The sequence below is a fragment of the Staurois parvus genome, unplaced genomic scaffold, assembly GCF_062004578.1.
Source record: "Staurois parvus isolate SC_StPar_1 unplaced genomic scaffold, SC_StPar_1.0 ptg000473l, whole genome shotgun sequence".
NCBI lineage: Eukaryota > Metazoa > Chordata > Amphibia > Anura > Ranidae > Staurois > Staurois parvus.
In genome coordinates, this window is record NW_028318269.1 from 2,692,996 (window position 1) to 2,713,594 (window position 20,599).

General features: G+C 40.4%; 1 protein-coding gene across 1 annotated transcript in view; it reads left to right on the forward strand.

Annotated features, from left to right (window-relative positions):
* Nucleotides 1–6,087: 6,087 nt before the first annotated feature.
* LOC149452429 (trinucleotide repeat-containing gene 6C protein-like) overlaps nt 6,088–20,599 on the forward strand; it is a 179,613-nt gene continuing 165,101 nt past the window's right edge. Inside the window, exon 1 of the mRNA XM_089689411.1 lies at nt 6,088–6,149. The gene's annotated coding sequence lies outside the window, so the exon portion shown is untranslated. The remainder of the gene's footprint in view (nt 6,150–20,599) is intronic.

Genomic DNA, 20,599 nt, shown 5'->3' on the forward strand with positions numbered 1-20,599 from the left:
TCCATAGCCCATCGCCGTGAGTGCTGGCCGGGAACGGAGCTAGTCTCGGCTACAAACTTCAGTATAACAAAAAGAAAGTCCATGCTCCGCACATTATAACAGACCTATGTAGAAGGAGTGAATGGCAGCCTTGTAGCTAAAATAAAGCAAATCTTCCTGTGCATAATCGTGATGGGCCAGGGTCAGTTCACAAGTCCCCCTGTAGAACCACTTCCAGGGAAGTACCAGACCTTGCTGCCCTCTGACGACTGGGGAAGTCCAACAACTGCAAAAGACCAAACAAAAAGGAGGCACACAGCCTAGTGTATTATCCCCAGGGGTTTTTATTTCCAAAAAAATAAAAAAAAAGGTTTTTGGTTCTGATGAAGAGGGAGTTCCCTTGAAACGCGTAAGCCGCTTCTGGATCCTGGATGGCGCAATCCTGGCGTTAGATCTCTTTGGGTCCCATTATCCACTGCTTGGTATGCTGTATACATATGTCATTTGTGAGTATGCTTTTTTCTTTTTATGGAAATAAAACCCCGGGGATAATAAACTAGGCTGGTGCACCTCCTTTTTGTTTTTAATGGCAGCTTCAGCCTGGACTCTAGCCAGGCCACTCACCCAATACATTTTGCTCTGCCCCTCAGAGCTTAATCATGGGTATGAGCTTTTTCTACAGACCAATGGAAACATGTTCTCCAGTTTGTCATAAGTTCTCCATAGCTAGTAGATACCAGGAAGCAGGTTTCGAATGACTTTGCACAGAACACAGGCCATGTTACACCAAATATACCCGTGTGTATCATCATTTTGCTTGTTTTAGATATACTTTTACTACATACAATTATAAGAATGCAACATTTTAGACTTATTGCTTTTTGAAACCTATACCAACCACAAATTCAAAGTGTATGTAAACCTAAACAATGAACTTATTTTTTTTGCTACGTTTTGGTCTGATAATTATGCCATTGGAAACATTTTGTTATACCCGTTCACTAAGTGCTAAAAACAGCTATTGAGCCTGTCAAAAATGAACAGTTGTCCTGCTTCCTGTTTACTGTTATCTCAGGGGTCTTATTAGCCATCCCAGTACTTATATTGGACTATAGAACAATTACTCTTTATGTTGTGGATACAAGGAGAGTGGGAAGGATTGTGCCATTTAGCAAAAAGGCAACTGGGTAGGGCTGGCACAATTTATTGCAATTTCAGTTCCCAGAATTATGTGCACGTTCAGCTTGCAACAGGAAATTAAGAGCTGAATGCACCTTTGGCAGATCAACAGGTATTTTTTGCTCTTACAGGACCTTCAAAGGGATAAAACATGGAGATCTATATATGCATTGCAGAGACATACTGCATATGTGTTTTTTTTTTTTATTTTGTCTTGACTTTAAAGAAATTTTGTAGTGAGTGAAATAAGCTGGGTGCCATGCCTGATCTCCTTCTAGGAATAGCCATTGCTTGGCTCTCTCTACCTTCAATACTTTCTGACCTGGAACCAATATGGAGAGTCAAAGTGATGTCAGAGCCCTTGAGCTGCGTACTTGTTGCAGGCCAGTGCCGCAGAAACTATTATAGCCAGTTCACACTACAAAAAATGTACTCCAGATGCATTCCGGATACGTTTTTGCTTACAGTTCACACCACACGCAGTTCCGGTGCAGTTTTGATGCAGTTTTCCATGTTCCAGTATGGTTCTGTGCAGAAAAAATGCAGCATGTTCTACTTTTTTTTCTGCCCTGGAAACTGACTGGAACTGACTGCATTGCTGTGAACCAGGACCATTGGAATACATGGAAAACACTGTGCATGCATTTTGATGCAGAAAAAGCTCATTGAACTACATCTAGTGTGAACCAGCCCTTAAAGCCATTGGATCAGCATGAATTTTAGCATTTTCCCAGAGGACAGATAAGGTAGCCTACATATTTTTCAGTACAAGTTTCCTTTAAAGTGACTATGTTGCTAAAGGGAAAAAAAGAATTATATGCAGGACCCTACATTCATTCTATCTGGTCTCCCACAGTAAACACTACATAGAAATGCAATTATTTTAGTAATATAAACTTCTAAATACCTTTTCTCAGCAGCAGTTAGAGCAGTCTTGTGACTTCTATCAGTGTCCAGATGAAAACTGGTTAATATTGTAGGAGGAGTTTTAATTCTCCTCATGCTGTCCTATGAGATTATGCCTTACCCTCTGTCTGGACTGCGCTGATTGGCCCTGTGCTGATCACATGCACTCTCCCAAGAAAAAAAAAAACCTCTCTAGCAGTACACACAAAACTGAGCATGTGCAGAGTTACTCCACATGATATTAGGAGATAAGTGGGAGACACTGGATAAAATGCAGAGGATTAACCCTTTAGGTTCCATACTGAGCATAAAAAGCATGCTTTACTGCATATACAGACTGATTTTACTGTTGTGATTTTAATAACTCTTTATAGTTGTAACTGCAAAGAAGTTATTATATACTTGCCTCTTCTGCTGCGTGCATCACTCAACTCTGCAGTGTTGATGAGGATTTGTCCCATGAAGTTTGCTGAGGAACTGACACTTCTATGCTCAGTGGTTCCTCCTGCCAACCTTTAGTATGGGGAAGATTTACTAACACTGGTGCACACAGAATCTGGCACAGCTCTGCATAGAAACCAATCAGCTTCCAGGTTTTATTGTTAAAGCTTAATTGAACAAGCTGAAGTTAGAAGCTGATTGGCTACCATGAACCGCTACACAAGATTCTCATGCCCCCTTTTTAGTAACTAAATAATAACTATGTGCATGTGACATTGGGGTTAGCAGGGTGGAACCACTGAGATCACAGAAGATCACTCCCAGATGTCCCAGTGGACTTTAAGGATGATTATTTATCAATGGAGCAGCACTTAGTGTCATGGGAACAGGAGACAAAAGTATTTATGGTCTTCTTTCCAGGTAAAAAGATTTATTTTGAATTCTATATTGGTGGCAGGGTTGCTTTAAGTGACAAGGTCTCTTTAACCTAGAAAATTATTCCCCTAATCAAAGTCTAACCAAAACTTAACTTTTAATCCGTTTCCTAAAGCTAGATTAACGCCTAAACGCTTGTACTCAAGTTATCCCTGCCAAAACCAGTCCTATGCCAAGATGTACCAGAGCCAACTGCCAATGATCCAACTCCACCAATTTCCACTAAAGTGAATTAGCCCTTGTTTTTTTTTTTGCAGGAAACATAGCACAATTTCAAGGTATCTCAACTGCACTTGGCAATAGGTGAAATACCGCAAAATGCTGTGCAGTAATACACGTTCTATGAAATATGGAATGATTCCCTACACTGAAAATCAGTGGAGCTTGTGTGAAATTGAATACATAAAACTATTCTGCCAAGAAAACCTCATAAATAAAACTGTTACATACAGAGCCTAATTTGTGCAAATCCAACGCTAGGAGTAATTTGTATTCAGCTGAACTTTTTACACATGGTAGCATACATCTGGATCTTGAGCATCCTGCTCATGAGAAATTTAAATGGGCGACAAGGTTTTACAATAGAGCAGTTGGAAGATCATTCCTGAGCTGTAAACCTTCATGGAATTTCTCACAGTGCAAAAGGTCCTCCCTTCCACCTAACCAGATAACCATTTCTGTCATTAGTGGTTCTGTTCCTTTAAGTGGAGTTCCAGTGCAAATGTGAAAAATAAAACAGCCACTCAACTGTCCCTCAATCCTGTGATGTCCCCCCCCCACAGCCTGTTTCATCTGCCGTCCTGTGTTCCCAGCGCCGGCATCTTCAGTGTGGGCACCCATCTGTGACAACTTGTGGCCGGGTGCCCACTGCGCACACGGAAGTAGTGCTACGCTTTCTGAATAGTCCCATAGTCTTCTGGGACCTGTCACGTGTCCCAGAAGACTACAGGGAGGGAGAGGGGGGACAACTTTTCCGATCGCCTAGGCATTCACAGCGCTCTCCAAAGGTGCCAATCCTTAACAAGGAGCAGTGGATCATTCCTTAAAGTAGAACTACCCCTTTTGGGGGGTGAGCTCCACTTTAAAGTGGCTGTAAACCTGCTTCTATCCTCTAGTATCAGCATAAATCACTTCTGATAAGTCTTCCTGACAGAAGGAAAAAAAGGGGACAGGGGAGGGACCTCCAGTACACAGCCTGTGATTGACAGCCACAGCTCTGTTCCTGTGTGCTGTTGAATATTGGGGTATGTCCCTTTCCTACAATCAGTTCTCAGAGCTCTCCTCCTGCAGTGTGTAATTTTAGCTCTCCACCCCCTGCTTTCTGGAAGCTCAGACCAGCTTTAGAAATTATGGGCTTTGAATGGATATAGAGAAGAGAAGATTACAGATCAACAGATACAGCTCATGTAGGAAGATTTGTTTAATCTCTGTGTATCACCTGAGGCCAGTCACTTCACTGGGGATATGTAAGGTTTTCAACCACTTTAATGTTGATGTTAAAGGAATCTTGAAAAAAATAAATAAATAAACTAAGACAGTTTTGGATAAATTTTCCAAATTTTTTTCAAAGTTTCAAACTGATATTTTATATCTGTTTTATTGTGTACAACAATGTACATGGCCATTGCTCAGACTGAAACACCTACCTATTAAGGTTCTGTAAAACCTTATGATGAACAATAATTGTCTAGCACAAAAATACATCTGTCTGTTTGGTAATATACACTCACTGGCTACTTTATTAGGTACACCTTGCTAGTGGCAAGAAAATATCCCCCCCACCATTACACCACCACCAGCCTGAACCGTTCATACAAGGCAGGATGGATCCATGCTTTCATATTGTTTACACCAAATTCTGACCCTACCATCTGAATGTCGCAGCAACCAGTCTGCCCATTCTTCTCTGACCTCTGACATCAACAAGGCATTTTCCTCCACACAACTGCCACTCACTGGATATTTTCTCTTTTTCGGACCATTCACTGTAAACCCTAGGAATGGTTGTGCATGAAAATCACAGTAGATCAGCAGTTTCTGAAATACTCAGACTAGCCCGTCTGGCACCTACAACCATGCCACATTTAAAGTCACTTAAATCCCCTTTCTTCCCCATTCCGATGCTCAGTTTGAACTTCAGAAAGTCGTCTTCACCACGTCTAGATGTCTAAACTTTTAGGTGCTGCCATGTTATTGCCTGATTAGCAATTTGTCTAGGTTCACACCTATTTGTTTTCTGTTGCATTTTGCAGAAAAGCACAGCAGTCCATTTAACATGATTTCCTATGGGAAAGGTTCACATCTCCCCATTTTTTGGAAAGGTTCATGGACTTTTTTAAATGCAAAACGTTGCGTTTTTGGTTCTATAGTCTTCAATGGAGATGCTACAGAAAAGCACGTAGTGCATTTTTGATGCTTTTTTGTGTTTTAATCTGCCCAGCAACAAATTGGAAAAAAAAAAAACGCACCACAAAAATCACTGCAGAAACAGATCAAACGCAAACTGCATAGGTGTGAACCTAGCCTTTGTGTTACCAATCAATTGAACAGATGTACCTAGTAAAGTGGCCTGTGAGTGTATGTAGTGGAGCCAAGTAGCTGATTTTTTTTTATCTTGCAAAAGTTTGCTCCATGTATAACTAGCATTAAAGCCCAATAGAAGTCTCACAACATATTTATTTTTTGTGTTCCTGTACCATTGTAAGTTATTTTTAACTACCATTAACCTAACCTTTTTCGGAGAAAATGTTCTTCCTGTCTTTCCACTCCAGTTCTATATTGGTAATTGCCACACTACTCTCACAGAACTGTAATTCTAATAAAGAGGAGTCATGTCTGACCAAGTCTGTTAAAGTGCATTCATATTTAGACATTGCATACTGCATTTGCTGGAGAAGGAAAATAAAAGAGAAGCTCTGAAAATGGAGGTTGTCAGTACAATGGCCATCCAACGGAACCCTATCTTTGTGGCTACAGTTGGGCTTCAATGTGTACTTTCTGCATAAGAACAGAGCCCTCTTTTGCTCTAAAAGCATTACTCTGCTTCATTTTTGTACTATAGCATAATATTCTGTAAGAACGTTAAGACTAACTACTTTTTGCTACTTTCGTCTAAATAAAAATATGTCTTTTTTTTTCTAGCAAGACCTAAATGGTTTCGGCAGAGCTGGTGACTGTCCTTGCCAGGAAAGAGTGATTTCAGACATCAGGTAAGTAAGAAACTTGATACATTATCGAAATCTCTGTTCTGGCTTTTCAGTTTGGATGATGTCAGTCTTTGATAATCTTTCCTTCCCAAATACTGTGCGGAAGACTTGAAGAAATGTCTGTGCCATGACTTTATTTCTTAACAGTGTGCTAAGAAATAGTACCACCCAAGCTCTTTGGATAGAGTAGGGTTAAGACCCGTACACACGATGATGATTTCAAATGATTGTCTTTTTTTTTGTTGCATACTAGTCTCCATATCTAAATTGAAGAGGTTATTAACCTCCCTGGCGGTATGATTATTTCAGATTTTTGGTGCTGAAAGCGGTACCATTTTTTTTGCATGGAAATATGTATTTTTTTTTATTGTAGGCCTGTAATTTAGGAATAACTCCCTGAAATCTGTCCGAACAAGAGTCTAGTAAACATTCCGGATATGATAAAACTTGAAACACAAAATCATAAATTATAATTTAATAAATACTCATAAAAAATAATAATATAATAATAATAAATTTAATTCAATAATATAATCAAACCAAAAACACTGAAATTTGAAATATAGCGCCAAGTTCGCACATCACTGAGGAAAGTCGCAAAATTGTTTTCAGTGTCTGATGACGAATTTCCCCCACGAATCATTATCACTCAATTCTGCAAGTAGTTCTGATTTACTATCACTGTTCTCTAGCTGGTCTAAAACCGATTTTGACCTAAAGGGACGCTTTTTGGACGCCGTGGACGTTTCCAGGCAGAAAGAACAGTCAAAATGCAGGCAGGGCACAGGACAAAGCAGTAGGGACAAAATGTATGTGAAATGCTTTGATACAGGAATGTTTTGCTATGAAATAATCGTTTTAAAAAAAATTTCATTTTTTTTTAATTTTCAAATTTGCCGCCGGTTCCGGCGCTCTTACGTCCCGACGTCACAGGGACCGGAACACGGAAGCCAGATGCCGGCATCGGCCGGAGGAGATGGCCGGGGATGCTGCAGGGGACACATCGCGGGAGCGAAGGACAAGGTAAGCGCTGTAGGGAATCCCTGTGCAACGCCCCATGGTAAGCCCGAGTATAGCTCGGGGTTACCGCTTTTGGTACTGAAACTTTACCCAGAGCTACACTCGGGAATACCGCCAGGGAGGTTAAAGTTACAAAAATTCTTGTATGACAGAATAAAAATTCAGAAGTGATTTAATGTTTTGTATTTTTGGATGAAAACTGTACTTTTGCTTTTCCGCCACCCTGCTACAGGGCGGGAGGTGTGCACAAAATCACGTATATATACTGTATATATGTGATTTTGCATGTCACCCTACCCGTGCCACCATTGGCAGCCTCACCTGTCGATCACCGGGGCCCGGCCGGTGATTCCCCACTGGCACCCGGTGATCGCTGTGTATCACCAACGGGAGAGAAACCTGTATGTAAACAATACAGATCTCTCCCCTGTCAGCTCCTGCACACTGCTTTGTATGGCTCTGCTTACAGTTAAACACACACAGACAACACAGTAAAACAGCACACAGTTCACCCTTTGATCACCCCAGATATTAACCCCTTCTTGCCCAGTGCCATTAGTACAGTGTCAGTGCTTTTTATTAGCACTGATCACTGTATTAGTGTCACTGAGGATGTAAGTGTCAGTTAGTCAGTTCCCCCCAGTGTCAGAATGCCCACCTCAGTCCCGCTATAAGTCACTGATTGCCGCCATTACTAGTATAAAAAAAAATTCCAGTATATATACCGCAATTTGTAGACGCTATAACTTTCATGTAAACCAATTAATTTACACGAATTGGGATTTTTCTTAGCAAAGACATGTAGCAGAATACATTTTGGCCTAAATTTATGATGAAATGTGATAATTAAATTTTTTTTACTGGACATGTTTAATAGGAAAAAGTCAAAAATATAATTTTTTTCTCAAAAATGACGAACTTTTTTTTTATAGCGCAAAAATAAAAACCAAAGAGGCGATCAAATACCACCAAAAGAAAACTCTATTTGTGGGGAAAAAAGGACATAAACTTAATTTGGGTGTAGAGTTGCATGACCGCGCAATTGTCAGTTAAAGTAACACAGCGTCGTACTGCAAAAAATGGCCTGGTCAGAAAGGGGGGTAAATCCACTGGAGGGCAAGTGGTTAAACAAAAATCGTACCATCTGGTATCGTACGAGAAAAATTTTGGTGTTTGTCCCTTCAAAGAATTTTGGACGAAAGCTGTTTAATAATGATCAGATTATCGTACAATTGCTTAGAAAGAGGTATTTTTCATACGATCTTCTGATCATGTATACTAGGCTTTAGCTGACACCCTGTTAAAGCAGAACAAAATTTTTTTTTTTCATTTTGGATAGAGTATGGTTGGGTTAAAACCAGGGGCGGACTGACAACTCATGGGGCCCCCGGGGGGGCGGACCAGGGGCGGACTGACAACTCAAAAAAGCCTATGAAAAAGGTACCAGGGGCATCTCATGGGGCCCCCTACTGACCCCGGGGCCTCGGGCAGTGCCCGAGTTTCCAAATAGTCAGTCCGCCCCTGGTTAAAACCCTTGTCAGGTTTTTTTATTGGGGAGATTTCTTATCACTTTCTATTTTCACTGTGAATACCAGCACTGACTGTTGTCTATAAAAGGGGCCTCCAAACTTTTCAAACAAAGGGCCGGTCAGACTTTAGGGGGGGGGGGCAGATTGTGGCCAGTAGGGGTGAAAAATGTCCCAGGGCCAGCATCAGTGAAAATAAACATAGCCTCAGAATTGGTGGTCAGTAGGAGCAAGAATAGTTCCCCATCATTGGCATCAGTGGGAGGAATAGTAGAAGTAATAATGCCCCATTGTTGGTGTCAGTGGGAGGAATAGTACCCCACCACTGGTATCAGTAGAAGTAATAATGCCCCATTGTTGGTGTCAGTGGGAGGAATAGCGCCCCAAGGGCCAGATAAAGGCTAGGAAAGGGATGCATTCCCCCCTGGGGCCGCAGTTTGGAGACCCCTGGTCTATGACATCCTCTACCTTCAGGTCATTCTGCGGAGTAGTATTGTTGAGTCAATTTAACATCCTGCTATTTTACTCAACCCCGATGAAGGTGAATGTATTTCCCCCAAAAATGCATTGGGTGCCCTTTGCCCTGCTTGTTCTAACCAGCTGAATAATAAAGACTTTAGATTCCTATGGATAAGACAAAATATGTGTAAATACGTTGCAGTTAAAAAAAATATATAAACATCCTTTTTTTAATATAAGTGATCACATAACTTCCGTTCTCAGCTGCTTATGGGGCTTAGAGAGCTAGGGGTGGAGAAACAGCAGTACACTGACCTTCCCTCTGAATGGCTGTGCAGGGGAGCATGTCAGCACAAGTCTTGGCCAGTGGAGGACAGGCAGGCTGTGCTCCCAACACACCCAGAAAATTGAACACTTTCAGATGGATGTGCTTCTATGCCTAGTATGGTGAGTTTGAAATAGAAAAGCAAGGGGTTTAGCAGGATCTATGGGAAATTCACACAAAGGAAGAAGAACAAAGAGAACAGGATACCTGTGAGCATAAGTACATGGTACAACAGGCACATATCAGGAATATGAAATGTTGAGGTAATATATTATTTAATATTTAGTGTGCATCAATGTATAACTATATAAATATATTCTTACAAAATAATAGAAACATCCAGTGCCGCTGTTTTGTGCTGGAACTGTGATCACTTGGCACCCCTAGCATCATGACTGCACTGTCGCCAGCGCTGTTACGGCTTATGATCAGGAGTTAGTAGCTCAGACCCCCAATCTTGCAATCACATGACCATGTAATACCTCTAACATTATGAACTTTTAAAAGGGCTTGCCTAAAGTGTTACTAAACCCCGGACCCTGCATTCACTATATCTCATCTTCCACAGTACACAGAACATGGAAATGCAATTATTTTAGTAAATATGAACTGCTAAATACCTTTTCTCATCAGAAGGTAGAGCAGTCTTGTGACTTCTATCAGTGTTCAGCAGAGCACTGGTTAAAGCATGTCAGAGGAGTTTTCTTTCTGCTCTAGGAGGATGCAGGACACCTGACCTCTGTCTGACCAGTGCTGATTGGCCCTGTGCTGATCACATGCACTCTCCCAAGAAAAAAAAACACCTCTCTAGCAATACACACCAAACTGAGCATGTGCAAAATGCCTACAGTTCAGTCTGTCTTATCAGGAGATAAGAGGTGGAGGAACAGAGAAGAACGGATCAAATGGCCTTTTTACACAATGCAGAAGATTAACCCCTTAGGTTCCACAGTGAGCATAACAAGCATGCTTTACTGCATATACAGACTGATTGTGGGTTCAGTAACACTTTAATCAGCAGATCACAAGTCATGGGGGGGGCAGCTCTGATCAGCTGCAGAGAGAACACATATAGTACAATACTGATGACTAGTCCTTTGCATCCTCCCTGCGTTTTTTGGGCACAGCTTCCATGGCTTAGGTCCCCTTTAACTGACTGTATTTTGCCTTGAATTGTGATGTAATATGTTATTTTTACAGTTTAATAATGAAAGGCTTTTTGGTTTCCTTTCCTCCCCTCAGCATAACCTATTTATATTATTTAGTAGAGATGCACACCCAATTTAAACACCACTATGCTGCCAGGATGCGGCTTTACTCCTGATAACTGAGGGTGCTGGTATGCACCTGCTTTTTTTCCACAATTTTATTTTAAAAAACAAACAAAAACAAAACATATCTCTTCCCCTTTGAATATACTGTAGCTAGAACAAGGAATAAATCTCTATGACTTACACCCCGGTCACATCAAACCCGACTCACAGTGAAGTCGCACGATTTCAAAGTCAGGTGACCTACCGATTTCAGGTGTGATTTGCAAGTCATCCGACACAGATGTCTATGCAAATCGCAGCAAAAGTAGTGCATGTAGTCCTTTAGAAATCAATGCGGCTTCGACCAAGGGAACCACAGCGATATGATCGCTCTAATTGCTGACAATAGGGTGCGACTTGGCATGTGATTTGCAAGTCGCATGGCATACAGATCGCATCCACTGTGACTGGGGAGTTAAACCAGATGGGAATGGAAAACCAAAGGAAAAATTGGTAAATTGTAGTGTGCCGTCATTATAAAAAGCAGCAATTTATAGACACAACTATCAATAGAACTCTGATGCTATTTGTACTTTTGATAAAATTTATGGCCGGAATGAAAAATGCAATTACATATTATTATAAATTGAGATCAAATTCTTTGTTTTGCACTGTCTGTATTGTCATGCTGGAAAGTGCTGTAATGTCTGGGAATTTGATGGGGTTAATAAGGTCTCGGCACCCTTTTTTGGTAGTGCTTCACCTTCGTGACCTTCCTGCTTGCATAAATGATGTTTGGATAACAAGCACCATTTCTCATTACTGTTAGGAAATAGAATTGAGTTCTGAGGTTATCGTCAGAAGATTGACTGAAATTCACATTGCTCTAATCAGGATGAAAGTGTATAACATCCGTAATATTAAACTCCATAACAATCAGAAGGGTCCTGAGAGGACAGTTAATAAGTCAATTCTCTAGGCATACAATTGTTACCAGGTGCCAAAAGGCAATATAGAACAGACATTTCCAAAGGGCGGAGAAGTGACTGGTTTACATGTTGTGAAGTCCGGCTCAAGGGAATGCAATCAGAGTAATGCATACAGCAGATCATTAGATAATACGTGCATTAAATGCACTGTGTAGCTGCATGTATACAAGGGGCATGTATCTAGAAATTGTGGAAGGAGAAACAGCAGTACACTGAACTTCCCAGTGAATGGTGGTACAGGGGAGGGCGTGTCAGATGAAGTCTGATCATTGGAGGAGCACTGGGGTTTATTTACTAAAGCTGGTTCACTTAGAATGTGGTGCAGCTCTGCATGGTAGCCAATCAGCTTCTAACCTCAGCTTGTCTAATTAAGCGTTGGCAATAAAACCAGTAAACTGATTTCTATGCAGAAGTGCACAAGATTCTGAGTGAACCAGCTTTAGGCTGGCCATACATTATACCATTTTTTTTTAGAAAATTGCTTTAGATTAAGGATGGCCATACACTATACAATTTTCTTACAATTTTCTGTCCAATTTCTGCCCTATTTCCTTTAGATTTACCTTCAACTATGTAGTACAAGGGTCTGCCTAATTGGATACAATTGAAAGTGTTGTTTAGGTTTGACCTATTATATGGTTTTTGGTAAGGCTGGCCATACACTATACAATTTTCTTTCCAATTTCTGCCCAATTTCCTTTAGATTTACCTTCAACTATGTAGTGCAAGGGCCTGCCTAATTAGATACAATTGAAAGTGCTCTTTAGGTTTGACCTCCTATTATATGTTTTCTGGTAAATCTAAAGCAAACTGTATAATGTATGGCCAGCCTTACCAAAAACCATATAATAGGAGGTCAAACCTAAACAACACTTTCAATTGTATCCAATCAGGCAAGCCCTTGTACTACATAGTTCAAGGTAAATCTAAAGGAAATTGGGCAGAAATTGAACAGAAAATTGTATAGTGTATGGCCAGGCTAAGTAAGTAAACCCTACTGAGTTCCCAGAACAGATATAGAACTGAACACATTGTGCTTTCCTGCCTAGTGTGGTCAGTTTTTAATAGGAAAGTAGAAGGGACTGGCAGGAACAGCAGGGATTTCACACAAAAGAAGCAATACAATACATGGGCACCAAAAAAATTGTTTCATTTTCGATTTGTTATTTAAATAATTTTGTTCAGTGAAATCGATTAAATTTGTTTAATTCATTTTACTTTATTTGTTTTTGAATTTGATTCAAATTTTCCAAATACGGTCAAGTTGAATTAAATTTGAACAAATCGAAAAAGTATTGTGTTCGAATTTATTCTATTCAAAATTGGAATTTCGGAAGACGGTTATATTCTATTTTGTTCAATTGTTTTTTTTTCATTTTTTAAAATTATTTTCTATTCTATTTTATTTTTTTATTTCCTATTATATTCTATATTAATCTATTCTATTCGAATTCAAATTTATTCTGTTCAAAATTCAAGTTTCGGAAGATGGTTATAGTTTTTCCATTCTATTCTAGCCTATTCTATTCTACTGTTTTTCCTACTCTATTCTTTTCTATTGTATTATGCTTCTTTTTTATTCTATTTCTTTCTATTATATATATTTTTCTTTTAATCAAATCTTTTTAAAGTTTCCAAAAGTACAAGGTGCTTGAAATACAGCATCAGGCATAATCAACAAGTACACAGTGTACAGCATGATCCAAATATATCAAGTATGTAAAACAAAAGAAACAATCTGTCTCAAAAGCAACAGCATGTATTAGGGTCAACATTAGCTGAGCAAGGGACAACCCATACACTGTCAGGAGAGTCCCACAGCCTGATATACATATTAAAACAGTATAAGGGAAGGGAAGCTATTCTTTTCTAGTCTTTTCTGCTTTATTGTATTCCATTTTTTTTAAATTCAAATTTCGGAATGCGGCTATATTCTATTTTATTCGATTCTATTTCTTTTCTATTCTATTTTATTCTTTTCTTTTATTTTCAATTTTATTTTGTTCTATTCTTTTCTATTCTATTTTAGTCTATTCTTTAATTTGCTATTCTATTCTGTCCTGTTTTATTTTATTCTTTTCTATTCTATTTGCTATTCTTTTCTATTCCAGTCTTTTCTATTCTGTTCTATTCCAATCTTTTCTATTCTATTCATTTATTTTCTATTCTGTTCTGTTTTACTCTATTCTTTTCTGTTCTATTCTTTTCTTTTATATTTTAATTTTTATAATCTATTCCTTTATATTTTGTTCGAATTTGTTTTTAAATTCAAATTCAAATTTCAGACAAAATTTCATTTTGTTATTTCAAAATTCGTTTAAATTCATTACTATTGCAATTCAGACGTTCTGATACATATTCTAGATTTGTTTTCATTTTATTTTTTTACTAAAATAGATTCCATTTCCATGTTGTAGTTTTATTTCCAGGAAGGCCAACAGGGTTGCTAACCTAATTATTCCTTTTTCCACAGAAAAAAGGCCAACAAAATCTATACACCCAGCTTTTTTCACAGACATGTCATATTTTTAGTTTGCGCACTAGTATCGAAAGGCATGCAGCCCCACTGTCTATGTTCTACATATATAATGTTATACTAATAAATTCACAACATAAATAAAAAACTTGAATAATGAAACAGCTGTGGGCCTTGTGTAGCCATCATGCACAGGCACGTCAGCTTAGCTGCCTGTCACCAACAGCAGCAGCAGAATATCACATTTGCACAGGTGTATTTTTGTTCTATCAACAGAAATAACTAATTTAATAAAAAAAATGTGAACCATGATCGTGTGGGGTTGATTTCCTAAAGGCAAATGTGCACTCTGCAAGAACATTTGTTCCAGAGCTTAGTAAATGAGGTAAAGCTTCATGTTGTAATAGTAAAAGGCTTTTAACCCTAATGGTAATAGTAGCAAATGGGGTGTATTTATAAAAACATTGCATTGCAGTTGATCCATTAAAATTAAACTTAAATGTATTCCGTGCAAATGGGGCAAAATCAAATGTTCTAAGGCTATATTCTGTGCAGACTGAAAGTTTTTATTGAAAGAAAAAAAATGTGAAGGGGTAAAATACTACATTATTGCCACTAGATGGCACCGAGTATCATAAGAAACAACTAGGCTCCTCAACTCCATCTAGTGGTCATAATGCAGTATTTTCCCCATTTACAATGCTTTGGCAGTTGCGGATGGTCTCAAGGCTGCATGGTCTTGAAAGAATGAGCAGGAGGTGGTTTATATAGTTTGAGCAGTTAACTTCAAAGGAAAAAGGTATATTTTTTACCGTTTGTAAAATTGTTGGTAACCCTGCAGGCAAGCAAAACCTAAAGAAAAAACAAAGTACTGTACATGGCAGCACTAATAATATGCACTTACAGTTGCAAGAAAAAGTATGTGAACCCCTTGAGATTACGTGGAGTTTTGCATGAATTGGGCATAAAATGTGCTCTGAACATCATCTAAGTCACAACAATAGAAGAACACAGTCTGCTGAACATAATACTACACAAACATTAGATGTTGTCATGGTTTAATTGCACATAACATGTAAACATTCACAGTGCAGGGAGGAAAAAGTATGTGAGGCCCTAGCTAATGACTTCTCCTAGAGCTAATTGGAGCCAGGAGTGAGCCAACCTTGACTCCAATCAGTGTGATGATATTGGATGTGTTGCTGACAGCTGTCCTGCCCTTAAAAAACACACACCTGTTTTGGGTTTACTGGTTTCAAGAAGCACTGTCTGATGTGAACCATGCATCGCAGAAAAGAGCTCTCAGAAGACCTACGATCAAGAATTGTTGACTTGCATGAAGCTGGAAAGGGTAACAAAGGTATCTCCAAAAGCCTTGATGTTCATGTGTCCACGGTAAGACAGACTGTCTACAAATGGAGAAAGTTTAGCACTGTTGCTACTCTCCCTAGGCGCGGTCGTCCTGTAAAAATGACTGCAAGAGCACAGCGCAGAATGCTGCATGAGGTAAAGAAGAATCCCAGAGTGTCAGCTAAAGACCTACAGAAATCTCTGGCACATGCTAACATTTTTGTTGACACATCTACAATAAGGAAAACATTAAACAAGAATGGAGTACATGGGAGGACACCATGGAGGAAGCCATTGCTGTCCAAAAAGAATATTGTAGCACGTTTGAAGTTTGCAAAAGAGCACCTGGATGTTCCACAGCACTACTGGCAAAATATACTGTGGACAGATGAAACCAAGATTGAGTTGTTTGGGAAGAACACACAACACTATGTGTGGAGAAAAAAAGGCACAGCACACCAACATCAAAACCTCATCCCCACTGTAAAACATGGCAGAGGGAGCATCATGGTTTGGGGCTGCTTTACTGCCTCAGGGCCTAAACGGATTGTTGTCATTGATGGGAATATGAATTCCAGAGTTTATCAAGACATTTTGCAGGAAAACATACGACCATCTGTCCGCCAACTGAAGCTACGCAGAGGATGGGTAATGCAACAGGACAATGACCCAAAGCATACAAGTAATTCAACAAAACAATGGCTGCAACAGCACAGAATACGCCTTCTGGAGTGGCCCAGTCCTGACCTCAACCCGATTGAAATGCTGTGGCATGACCTTACGAGAGCGATTCACACCAGATATCCCAAGAATATTGCTACACTGAAACAGTTTTGTGAAGAGGAGTGGTCCAAAATGACTCCAGATCATTGTGCAGGTCTGGTCTGCAACTACAGGAAACGTTTGGTTGAGGTTATTGCTGCCAAAGGAGGGTCAACCAGTTATTAAGTCCAAAGGTTCATATACTTTTTCCTCCCTGCACTGTGAATGTTTACATGTTATGTGCAATTAAACCATGGCAACATCTAATGTTTGTGTAGTATTATGTTCAGCAGACTGTGTTCTTCTATTGTTGTGACTTAGATGACATTCAGAGCACATTTTATGCTCAATTCATGCAAAACTCCACGTAATCCCAAGGGGTTCACATACTTTTTCTTGCAACTGAATCTCTTAAAGCTATGCATACTAAATAAAGGTGCTGCACTCTTGCTCAAAATTGAGTTCTGATAAACAGTAGGTGAACCAAAGATGGCAGCCAGAGAAGTAGGCAAAACCCAAACGAACCTTAATCTTTGCATTGGGCTATGTTTTTGCCTATAGAGATCAGGAGGAACTTTCCCTGAATCACCTTTCCCTTGCTTGGATAGATTAGCATGTCCAAAGGCTAGGTTCACGTGTATGCTACTCTGCGAGCTGAGTTTTGTGCGGGCATGTCTCCCATTCATTTGAATGGGCTGCTGTGCCTCCTGAAATGCAGGGAAAAGGTCAATGCTCTATTTTCAGAATCACAGCCTGCACAGAAACCACAAGAGCAGTGCAGTTCCAAGTGCAGGAGCGATTTCCAGTGCGTGTAGCATGCCATTAGGATTAATGGCACCCGCACACATCTAGCTCATTTTTCTGTGCGGGTGGTTGCAGCTGCGGGAACAGGTGTGGACCCAGAGCAGGAACCGCCTACACCAGAACAACTACTAAATTACCAAAAAAAATTGCACTATGCTATATTGTTTGTGGTAAGATACATTTTTTTCTACTATTACATAATTGTTTCTTAACCCCTTCACGCCTAAGGGTAAAACAAATCTTAATGCCTAAGCACAATTTTGCAACGTTGACATGTGTTAGTAAAACTGTACATATCATCACAACTACTTTGTACATCCAGGTGAATTATACCTGTTTTTTTCAGGACAAATTGGACTTTCATTTGGTGGTAAATGGTAATGGATATCTCCTGATTTTTTTTATTATCAAATGAAAACTGGCCCAAAATAGTAAAAAATATATATTTTTTTAAATTTAGCTGTGTGTTTCTTGTTATTACCATACCTTACTACTAAAAACAACCCAAAATAAATTTTCCAGCTCTTGACGATCGCAGCAATACCATATATGTGTATGTTATTTGTTGTTTGTACCCGTAGTACAGCCCAGAAACAATAGTGCGCATTTGTTTTTTTGGGGGGGGGTTTACCTAAAACAAACTGACACTGACTGACACTGATACCAATTTAAAAAAAAATCCTGGCCTTTGACCCTGACCTTTTGACCTTGACCCTGACCTTGACCCAAACACTAACCCTGGCACTGAGCTAGATCAAACCTTGATCTAGGTATTTTTTTCTTTATTTTTTATTTTGTTTTTTAATATTTAGTTATTTATTTATTTTTAACAATTTGTTTTCTCTATGCAAGGAGTTAGAGAGATACAATGTATCTCTCTCCTTCATTCATAGAGAAAAAAAACAAGGGGGGCGGGCTATACAGTGACTGATCATTGTGATAGCCAATCAGAGGCTATCACAGCGATCATGTGATCCGGAATCGGGAGTCCCGGGTCTCGATCGTTAGAACAGGAAACATGGCTCTCAGTGATACCCCAGTCTTTGTGCTGGGAGCATGCTGTGTGGCACATTCCCAGCACAAAGACAGGTACACAAATATGCGGCCCCCACAGAAAGAAGCCCAGTTCTGTGAGGCCACATATCTGTGTGACGTCCTCGCGAAGGGGTTAATGAAAGGTACATAAAAAAAATAGCCATCTGATTTCTTGCTGCACAAGAATATTTTTTTGGAACAACCCATTTTTATTTCTGTTTCAAACTGTTTTCAAAACAGTTTTCACAAGTATTCAAGGCAAATATAGAGAGGTAGTGTGTACGTATGTAATTAATCCCAGGACTGAGATGTTTTGTTTTCCAAAGTGAGCTGTCATAGAGTATAAAGGAAAGTCAGGCTAAATCACTTGTGTTTTTTCAATAATTAGAAACAGGGTTTAACTCTCAAGATGAATTTGCATGTAATAACATCTCCTCTAGCATCACTCCCAAGTACAGAAATAGATTATTCTGCACGCTTGATGGTGCCCTAGTTGGTACACATTAGAGTTGAAGTCTCCTTGGGGGGAAACAAGATCTCCTCAAAAAGTGTGTGTATATTGTATGATCCATGTGTGCCCACTGCCAATCAACAGAAATCGATCTACTGATCGACTTCTATTGAACACACATGTTAGAAAAAAGACACTCGATTAGTTGACAACAGTCCACACATGTCCATTGAGAGGCGAAATATGTCCATAACAAAAACACTTGGTGCCATTCTGAGCCAGCCAAATGGTGAACTGCTGAGCTTGGCCACAGATCTGGCAGCAGGACAGGTCTGGGTGCTCCGCTGTATGATGACATCATGGCACCCATCAATCATAGCTTTTATTCACATGCCCCACTGCCTGATCCAAAGCCAAGCACAGCAGTTCACCATTCAGCTGGCTCCACAACTGCACATGTGCAGTTCAGAACAAGTGGATTGTTTTTAAAAGCCTTTTACCGCCAACCGCCTGCTACACCAAGAACCAAGGTGAAAAGGCATGTCTAAGGGGACATTGATGTAAGGGGGCTTTGCTGTAAGGTGGCACTCTGATGTAAGATGGGACTCTGATGTAAGGTGGCACTCTGGAGGCTGTTCTGTAAGGTGGCACTCTTGGGGCTGTGCTGCAAGGTGACACTATGGGGGCTGTGCTGTAAGGTGGCACTCTGGAGGCTGTGCTGCAAGGTGGCACTCTGGAGGCTGTGCTGCAAGGTGGCACTCTGGAGGCTGTGCTGCAAGGTGGCACTCTGAAGGCTGTGCTGTAATGTGGCACTTTGGAGGCTGTGCTGCAAGGTGGCGCTCTGGAGGCTGTGCTGTGTATACAGCAGACAGATTCTGTTCAGTCCTCCTTTAAGACTCTCTACTGACCATGCCTATTGTTCACCATGGTGCACTATGCGCACCGCAGGCACCATTTCCTTGGTAGGGGCCCCAGAGCATTACTTTTCCCAGGGGCCCATGACGCTGTTAAGGTGGCAGTGCCCATGAGAGGCTCCTGGTCCCTTTATTGGGTCGCCAGCTTTAAGTCTCCTGCCACTCTGCATGTCGCCAAGCTTGGTGCCCCTCCGTGCAGGCCTGCCACATTAATGTTGCTTCATAAAGATGGCTGCTGCATGGTGGCCATCTTTAAAACTGGGGGCCCCATGACCCATGAGTTGTCAGTCCGCCCCTGAACTGAAAACAAGGGAATGAGTTGTAACTTGTGATAGTCTGGGTTATGGGACCCTCTCAGCTGGTCTGTAATCCTAGCGGAGCAAAGGATGGTCTCTCAGTTGGGGGGCCCTCTTGTTCTCTAAACCCCTCTGAGGAAGAAGTGATACCGATGACAAAACCACAGTACTGTTACAGGGTGGCAGGGGGGCTGCGCAAAATCACATATATATACATGATTTTGCATTTCCAGGTAGGGGACACACGCACACCCTACTTGCACCGTCATTGGCAGCCTCAGCAGTCGATCACCAGGTCCCAGCCGATGATTCCCCGCCGGCACCTGGCGATTGCCAAATATCACTGACAGGGGATAGGTCTGTATGTAAACAATACAGATCTCTCCCCTGTCAGCTCCAGCACGCTGCTTTGTATTGCTCTGCATAGCAGAGCAGTAAAAAGCAATGTGCTTACACAGTACAACACACAGTTAACCCTTTGATCACCCCAGATGTTAACCCCTTCTTACCCAGTGTCATTAGTACAGTGTCAGTGCTTTTTATTAGCACTGATCACTGTATTAGTGTCACTGGGGATGTCAGTGGCAGTTAGTCAGTTCCCCCCAGTGTCAGAATGCCCGCCGCAGTCCCGCTATAAGTCGCTGATCGCAAACATTACTAGTATAAAAAAAATTAAATAAAAATTCCAGTATATATACCGCCATTTGTAAACGCTATAACTTTCATGTAAAACAAATTAATTTACACGTATTGTGATTTGTTTAGCAAAGACATGGAGCAGAATACATTTTGG